The following is an 8,446-nucleotide window of genomic DNA, read 5'->3' as shown; positions in this document are numbered from 1 at the left end:
ATTAGTGTTTCTGACATCTTTTTGGTGCGATTCTGAACCCATGTGGACTGGATCAACAATCTTGAAGTTCACAGCTAGTGCTCTGTGTCAGGAAACAAAATTTAATTTATTAGGGACCAGAAAGAGCTGGATTTCATTATCCACCTAGCAAAAGTGTGAAGAACTTATAAAAATAGATAAATAAATCATAGAATCATAGAATATCCTGAGTTGGAAGGAACCCACAGAATCATCAAGTCCAAATCCTGGCTCCACACAGGACAACCCCAAAAATCAGGCTGTGTCTGAGAGCATTGTCCAAACACTCCTTGAACTCTGGCAGGCTCGGTGCTGTGACCAGTGCCCTGGGGAGATTGTCCCAGTGCCCAACCACCCTCTGGGTGCAGAACCTTTCCCTAACCCCCAGCCTGACCCTCCCCTGTCCCAGCTCCATGCCGTTCCCTCGGGTCCTGTCGCTGTCCCCAGAGAGCAGAGCTCAGCGCCTGCCCCTCCGCTCCCCTCGTGAGGGAGCTGCAGGCCGCCATGAGGCCTCCCCTCAGCCTGCTCTGCTCTGGGCTGAGCAAACCAAGGCACCTCAGCCGCTCCTTTGGGCACTGATAGCTTTATGCCCTTTTTATATTGTGGCACCCAGAACTGCACACAGTGCTGGAGGCGAGGCCGCACAGCGCAGAGCAGAGCAGGACAAGCCCTTCCCTCACCCGCTGGCAGTGCTGGGCCTGATGCACCCCAGGGTACGGTTGGCCCTCCTGGCTGCCAGGGCACGCTGCTGGCTCGTGTTCAGCTTGCTGTGACCAGAACCCCCAGACCCCTTTCTGTGGGGCTGCTCTTCAGCCTCCTGTCCCACAGCCTGTATGTATAGCCAGGGATTGCCCCTTCCCAGGTGCAGAATCCAGCACTTGCTCTTGGAGGAGACAGAACCAGCATGAAGGTGGGTGGTGAATCAAGCAGTAGATAGAAAGTGTTGCGAACCTGTGGTGGGTGGCTTTTGTATGGGCTTCCATGGGAAGGTGAGCTTTGTTTTACTTTGACTCTAAAAAGTAGGATTTCTAGGAATGAATTAATGTGTTTAAAACAAACAAACAAAATCTTTTTCACTTTTTTTTTGTGTCTGGAACCTCATTACTTGGAGACCTCTTAGTCATGTCTTTCTTTATATCAGTAAGGTTTTTATTTCTTGAAAAGTGTCATAAATGTCTATGACTCACATATTAGAGAATATCAATCATGTTACTTCTCAGGGAAAAAAAAATAGTTCTAGTGTTGTTATACACCAGACAGCAAACTTTAGTCTGTTTTATCTGAGCTGAAGTTGCTCAAAACAATTTCATGAGGAAAAGAAACTTGAGCAAGCCTATCTGTCTGTATTATAACCATCCAATTTTAACTGACGTTCAGCCATGCCTCACCTTAACGATATTATTTCAAGTAAGGTCTCAGTGTCTTTCTAGATATTTAACTTAGATGGTGTTTAGGATGTCATTTGTTAAAAGTCTGTAAATTGGTTCTGTCCAACCTGCTTACTACTGAGAAACTGGTTTTTGTGTGTGGAGAGGACCAGAAACTGCAAGTATACATTATATACTGACATGAAACATGCTAGACAATCCTGTGAAGGAAATGAAATCTGCTTAATGCAACTTTTCTTAGTGTAAGAATGGGGTGCTGGAATCTAAATTTTGATCTAATTCTATGTAATGACATCACTCAAGGGATACAGTCATAACTTTGCCTTTCCAGGAAAAATCTGCCTGACTGAACAGGATTTAATTAGTGGGATAACTACACGAATATTTATCATGTCATCAAGAAATTACTTTGCAAAACCTTACAGAAATGAACTTTCTATAGGTCTTGCAATTCTTGTAGAGAGTTCTAAAGTGCTAATTTAATTAATTATTGGTATAAAATGCTTTGATCATCTTTCATTTCTATTAAGGTCTCAGCAGGTTTTCTATAAGGTCTTCTGTCGAATTCAATCTAATATACCTGAACTCTGAGAACTAATTCAATCCATTCTTTTTACTTCTTTGTATTTGCTCCTGAGCACTCAAGTTGTACCTTAGCTGAAGTGATTAGCTTTCTGAGTAGTCTGGAAAGCGAAGGTAAGGAATTTAACTGGATCCGATTTGATTAAGTTTGCAAAAGCAGAGAGAGATTGTTAGTGTTCTGCAAGAGCGAGAATCCACCTTTTTTACAATGTAAGACAGCGGGTAATTGCTGATATGCATTTGTTGCAGTTCTGAGCTATTTCTGAAATGAAAATTACAATATATTACGGTACCTTCCAGTAAAGTTTCACATTTTTTTCTGTATATTGTTTCCAGAGTCCTAGCTCTGAATACAGCAAATGAAATGAAAACATCTTTTAAAAGTTTATGATAAGGATCTGTTAAGTGTAAGGATATGGGGAAGCAGGAGAGGATTTAAAAGAGGTCACTTTCCTGTCTTTTTCTCTAATATGCTGAGCAGAGCCTGGTTGGAATTAAATGTCCCCACTGCAACTCACCTGAAGACAGCTGGATCTGAAGTGTAGAATACCGTGACTGAGTCAAAGCACCTTAAAAAACTCATGACAAAGGGTTTATTAGTAATACAAAATCCTGTATTACTTTCTGTTAAAAGCCAAAAGACGTGTTAGGATACTAAAGCTAACAAGTCAAACATTAGCAGGTGGAATTAATTTTATTCTGGTATAATGTCCAGTTGTATATAATTCTCAACAGGCTTATGGCCAGATAATCTTACAAAGATGACAGGAATAAAATGATTAGCTGGAGGAGGAAGCATTGCAAAGAGATTTGGCTGGGGATAAAATGAAAGAGAATAGCAACTTGTAGACAAAATTCTTTAATCTGCAGCAATTTTTCTTCTAAAGCTAACTCCAAACATGACCCCACAACTTTCTTTTGCTTGTTGTGAAGATGCTTTGGGTGAACAGATGTCTCTTCTATCAGTATCATGGTCTGGGGACACATTTTTTGGCAATAGTTAAGGAATCGTATATCTTCTGATACTCAGAGAGAATGCATCAAGAACACACAAGAGCTAGCAGGTAAGGCTTCTAGACTACTTAATTATTCACCGAACTGAAGTAACATTTCAGTGAATGAGACTTCTAGCCATCTTGTTTCTATCTCATGTTATCATATAACAAGGAAATAAGAATGACTAACAGTTTGTAAATTGTGATAACCCAATTTTATGTGTGATTACAGAAAGGCAAAGCTGGGAAATCCTGAATACTGATACAGCTGTTAGTAAACAGACATAAAAGAACAATGTCAACGTGCAACACAAAGAGGGAGCTTGATTTCTAGTATTAAAAAATTGGGGCTTATGGACTTGAATTACCAAAATCCCAAGCTAGCCAAGATGGATAGAACCTTCATGAAATAAACTGATGACATGAAAAAAAATGGGGTGTGTGTGTATGTGTGTGCATTGAGTATGGAGAAACACAGTGAATACTGGCCATTAACCCGCTAAATCATCTCAACTTTTTCTTAAACAGATAGCAATGCAAATTATTCTAACAACAAAAAACACCATAATTAGACAGTGGTCTTAAAACTCAGTTTCTTTCAGTTCTTAACCCTCTGCTTGTTTGCAAATAATTTTTGTCTGTCTTTACCATTTTCCCTCAGAATGTGAATAACTGTCATTCAAGCAAACTGACTAAAAATGCTGATCTCTCCCTTCCTAGTGTATTTGTGAAGTGATTGTTTCCTAAATAAGCTGGAGATCCAGCAAGAATACTCTGGCAGAGTATCCCAACAGTGAGTTGCAAATAGTTCAAAACACAGCCTAGTAATACATCTTCCTGATAACGTGATGACATGTCCTAGAAACAGTTTAGTTCCACAATATTTCCCTCAGTATAGCAGTCTTAAGCACAGAGGAATATGTTTCTGAGGTAAACTGTAGGTTTGCTAATAGTTATGTAAGCTGACAAAATTGTTCATTGAAATTTACGTGGGCCTGAACTATCTGATGATACTGACTACCTGCAAAAGTATTTTGGAACTACAGGATAGTGCCTACACTACCTACATGAGTCGGCTAATTGCAGTAACTGATGTGGGGGAGCATGGTTCCTTGTACACTTGTTAGAGAAGGGGCAGAAGCCCTGCTTCCAGAGGGCAACACCTAAAGTCAGATGCTCAAAGCTAGGTGCCATGATTATCTACCCGAACTCTGCAGGGCCAAGCACAAAAGAAGACCATTTGTTTATTTTTTAACATCTATTTTGCCTGAAGAGGACACCATTTTATAAATATGACCAGCAGAGGGAAGTATCTCTCTATTTTTTTGAAGTATCTTCAGACCAAGTAGGGATGGTCTGAGCTCACGCCCTTAGAAAAGCTGATGCACTGCTGAAATGAAAGGAAATGATATGAAATTAAATTAAATTAAATTAAGGAAAAAAAATGAAAATGCTTTCATATTGTTTGCCTATGCCCTGCAGTGGGGCACTGTGGAGTGAGAATTGTAGTTACATTATTTTAGGTTTGCATATGCACTCAAAATGTCATAGAATTCTCTTCTCTGTGGCTTGGGTTTGGAGGGGAAAGGCAGAGTCTCTTTTCCTCTCTCCACAAGCATTACTTGGAAGCACTGCTCACAGACAGAGATCCAATTAAGTTGGGCCATCCAATTATGCAGGGACATAAAGGTATTTGTTCTCCATGACAGCTTTCCAGACTTGAACGTAATATGCAGACAGCTCCTTGATAGACAGACTGGAGTCTACAAAGCTGTGCTGATGACAGGAGGCAGTGGAGGCAAACCCTCAGCTTGTTCTCAGCTGTCCAGGAAGATCAGAGCAATGGCAAATTTCAGCAACTGAGATAAAGGAGGGCATTGAAGTAGTACTGCAGGTATGAGGAGCTCCTCACGTTGCAAATTTGCCATGCCACCATTTGGAGGGCCTCAATAAAGATGTATGTTAATCCAAACATACGGGTAAGTAGCTGAGTAGCTAGAATTTGACCGTATTATCTCTGACTTGGCAAATGTTTTTCCAAGACTTCTAGTGGGTTTTGTGAAATAACAGTCAGGCTACCACAAGAAAAACAAACAAACAAACAAACAAACATGACAGCCAACCAACCAACCAAAAACCTATTAACAACTCCAGCTTTAGTTGTAGTAGTTACTGAAAAGTGAGGTATGGTTTATTGAATGGTCAGTTTTCATTCCTGCTGCAGTTTAACAGAAAATCTGCTGTCAAGACCCAGCTATGCCTACTGTCTTGGTTCTAGCGATTTTGTGATTTTAGTGATTTAGCGATTTCTGTGATTTTAGGCTGAAAAATATTTGAATGGCTGGAGTTTACAGAGGAATACTCCTTGCCTCCATACATACAGCACTAATCTATGACTGGAAGCCAGAAGCCCAAAGACAAGCACTAATAATCAAAAGGGAATGGTGCAGATTTACAGATCCTTCCCACAGCTGGTCATAAATTAATTATTTCTCTCTTCTTGAAAACATAGCAAAAGGCAGTATTACAGACTTTAATTTGTCACATTTGCCTTCCATAGCCAGTCTTTTCTTCAGGATCAAAATATTTATTTCCACTAAAGATTCTTTAATAAGTAAAAGATTCCTACATATTACATGGAGTCTGCATTGGTGACCTTTCCTTATCACCATGTGAAATGCAACATTTATCTTGCTCTGTGAGTCACACACTTCCTTGCATCAAAGGAATGGAGCCATTTTTGCATTTAACTTGGAGGGGAGTGATATTTAGCAATCTCATGCCTACATGAACAATTAATTAACAGCTCTCAGGATATGGTCAAGTTATGAACTTTGTTTCTGGAGCCTCAGTTCTTCAAAAGAAACCAGCAGCAAAGAGAGGCTTAAACTGTCACTCATCAAATAGATAATGACACCTTTGGCAAGACTCTGTCATTTGATTCCTAGTCCTTGTATTAGTTCTGTTAAGTACTTCTTTGGCCAAGTGTCAGGTTTAGCAAACACTGTGTAATTTAAATCTTCCAAGTAGATTGTACAGGAATGTACACCAACTAATCAGTGCTAGGGAGAATGAGAGAAAAAAAAAAAAAACTTGACTCAGTGTTGGATTTCAGCCACCTATTACTATCACTAACACTGTCTTTGTTCTGTAGATGAGGGGTATTTAAACAGACTGTATCTGAAAACTGGGTTGTGATGGTTTATCACAGATCTAACTGTTCCAATTCTTTTGATCAAATGTGTGCTTTTGCATCTTAAGAGTTGGTTTGCAGCAGTTTCAAATATTTATTACATCTCTGATTTATGAAGAATTTTACTAGGTCATAAGGGAGGTCATGTCTCAGGGAAAAGGACCATCAGAAAGGATGAGATCCAAAGATAGGTGATTAATAGATGAAAGCTTTTAGAGTGTTCCTATCTGTGTTTCAGAGAGAAGTCAGGATATCTTCACTCCACTAAGTCACTTCTGTTTGTGATTTTGAGAAAGATATACCTAAAGTGGCCTATATAGGTACAGGACTTATTTTAAGGGAACTACAGCAAAGTTAGTGCTATCTGCACAAAGAGGAATGCATTGAACTACCATAATTCAAGACATTGAAAAAATATATAGAGAGAGACCATTTAGAAAGTTAGGGATTATACACAGCAAAAGATTTCTGCGCCTCTGGTACTTCTTTACCTGTACAGTCCTGGCACAAAATTCTACTACAAGAGCAAATAGGAGCATTACACCAAATGATCTGTCCATGCTGTGTGCCTGTGCAGCATTAACTTTGTCACAGAAAATGATTTTTCTGATTGTACCAGAGACTCTGAACAACATGGGGCATTCCTGTCCTTAAGAAATCTCCTTCCTAGGAAGAAAAAGACATAAGCTCTGGCAGGTTTGACTGGTTTTGCCCCCACCAAATTCAGGCATATAAATTAACATAGCACAAAGTCTATAACAAAAAAATAATTTCTAACTGAATAATTGTGTATGACTGATAAAAATCTTCTTTTCATGTTTGAGACGATATGCAATATACCCTCTAATTTCTAGGAGGAATACTTTCATTAAAGCAATACAGAGAGCATGGACGATAGTTTAGCCCATGCCAGACCTTAAGTCACAAGCCATATCCCAGCTGGTTGCTGCGGAGATGAATGTCAGAAATCACCGTGAGAAGCTCTGAGTACAGCTGGTGTGTATGGGCACCAGAAAGCCTAACTTCTCACAGTTGACCTTATCAGAACAGAAGGCAGAGAAATGGCTTTCACCTGAAGCAAATCTCATGCTAGGAAAATGGTAACTGAGTCTGAAGACACCCTGTCGATCTCCCTGCTGTGAGGCTTACCAGGTAATGGCTAGACAGCTCACCATCTCTGTCATTAAATACATCCCCACAAAATTGTTCCTCTCTATTTTAAGTACTATTTCTGTTGCTGAGATTCAGGGCTTATCCTTCATTGCACGTTGAAGAGAACTAGCTTGGAATTGGAAGTAGTGAAGTTGCTCTTTTGGGGGAGAATTTGAGGTAATTCATGTGCAGGATGAAGGAAGAGGCTGAGATGGTCTGCAGCCCTGAGCCCTGTGTTATCCAGGGCACAGGGATTTCCGCTGTGAAAGAAGAGACCAATCTAATCAGGGTCTGGAAGCTGAACCTGACACCAGCATCACCAGAGGAAAGTACTTGGTTCCGGTGTCACCTCCCTTACCGCTGCAGTTAGAGACTGCTGCTAGGTGGGATAAAATCGTGTTTTCTGCATCCTATGCATTCTGGGCAGAAAATGTTTAAAAGGAGAGTGCAAGTTGTATTTCAGAGATGTTCTAGTGTCTGGGAATAAATCCAGGTATGTGAACCTTGAAATCTGCACTTTCACATTATATAATAATAAGAAATGTTCTCATATTAGACTTTAATTCAGTAATGCGGAAGTTTTCTGTAATATGTGCCTGTGTTATAAATAACTGCTGATCTCTGAAATAATCTTTGTGCTTTGCCTTGATATAAGCCTTTTCTGAGACTGGTTATAAGTGTTTCCATGTAACCTTCATCTACACTTGTATCAGAGGGGGATGTGAGGATTTGCAGACCTAGATTTAGTTCTTCCTTTGCAAACAGCATACTGGAGATGATATCATAGGTGTTGGCTAAACCACTGGAAGTGGATATTGTGTTTTTCTATTTCAGTCACGCTAGGATGCTTGAGTCCATGACAGGCATTTCCAGGCAACAATGTGGAGGAAGTTCATACTAAATTACAGTTTATGCTATTTCTCTGGAATTTTATACATTATATTCATTGCTACCTGTGTCTTCAGTGCTTTTCTAAACCCAGGTCTTAAAAACAAATCCCTGATAAATTTGGAAATGTGGACTACAATAATCCCTTCATATGTCTGAAGATGGAAACCGTGATGATGTTACAAGAAACTATCCTGCCCTAGACCACATATCCCCCTTGACTCCTTTGT

At 39.9% G+C, this 8,446-nt stretch overlaps 1 long non-coding RNA gene across 1 annotated transcript; it reads left to right on the top strand.

Annotated features, from left to right (window-relative positions):
- Window positions 1-390: 390 nt before the first annotated feature.
- Window positions 391-3,303, top strand: LOC106043229 (uncharacterized). The gene is made up of 3 exons (XR_001211568.3): window positions 391-928; window positions 2,922-3,052; window positions 3,216-3,303. It is a non-coding gene; the product is annotated as an uncharacterized lncRNA (long non-coding RNA).
- Window positions 3,304-8,446: the final 5,143 nt, after the last annotated feature.

The sequence above is a fragment of the Anser cygnoides genome, chromosome 1 (genome assembly GCF_040182565.1).
Source record: "Anser cygnoides isolate HZ-2024a breed goose chromosome 1, Taihu_goose_T2T_genome, whole genome shotgun sequence".
NCBI classification, from domain to species: domain Eukaryota; kingdom Metazoa; phylum Chordata; class Aves; order Anseriformes; family Anatidae; genus Anser; species Anser cygnoides.
Note: the sequence above shows the minus strand (reverse complement) of the source record. Positions and strands in the feature narration are given on the sequence as shown.